Consider the following 439-nt stretch of genomic DNA (forward strand, 5'->3'; position numbering starts at 1 on the left):
TCATGTCTGTGACTCCCTGAGCTGAGCGGCCCTGAGAGGTTGGTTCCTTCCTGCGAGGAGAGGGCCCAAAAAGGATGGACCCGGAGCAAGCAGACAAGTGTGGCCCGGCCGACGCCCCTCTGCTGGCCTGGAAGCAGGACCCGGTTGCTCTACTTAGAAGCTGAGTTCTAGAGCAAGAGGGGCTGGAGTGGCTGGGGTGTGTCCCGGGACGGGGTCTGGATGAGGGGTGTTCCAGGACGGGGGTGGGGGGGGGTGGGGGGGCAGGGCTGCTTGTGGAGGGAGGATCCATGAGGGCGGTATGGACAGGCTCTTCGTGCTCCACGGGTCCCGCCCAGGTAGCCTGATGGCCTCACTGCTGGCTTGTCTTCCTCGTGATTTCAGGGTTCATCTCTAGTCTCCGGGGACCCTCCTTTCCCGAGCAAGGCTCCACGGAAAGAAA

This window comes from Ursus americanus, chromosome 35 (genome assembly GCF_024610735.1).
Source record: "Ursus americanus isolate L20-20 chromosome 35, mUrsAme1.1.p, whole genome shotgun sequence".
Lineage (NCBI taxonomy): Eukaryota > Metazoa > Chordata > Mammalia > Carnivora > Ursidae > Ursus > Ursus americanus.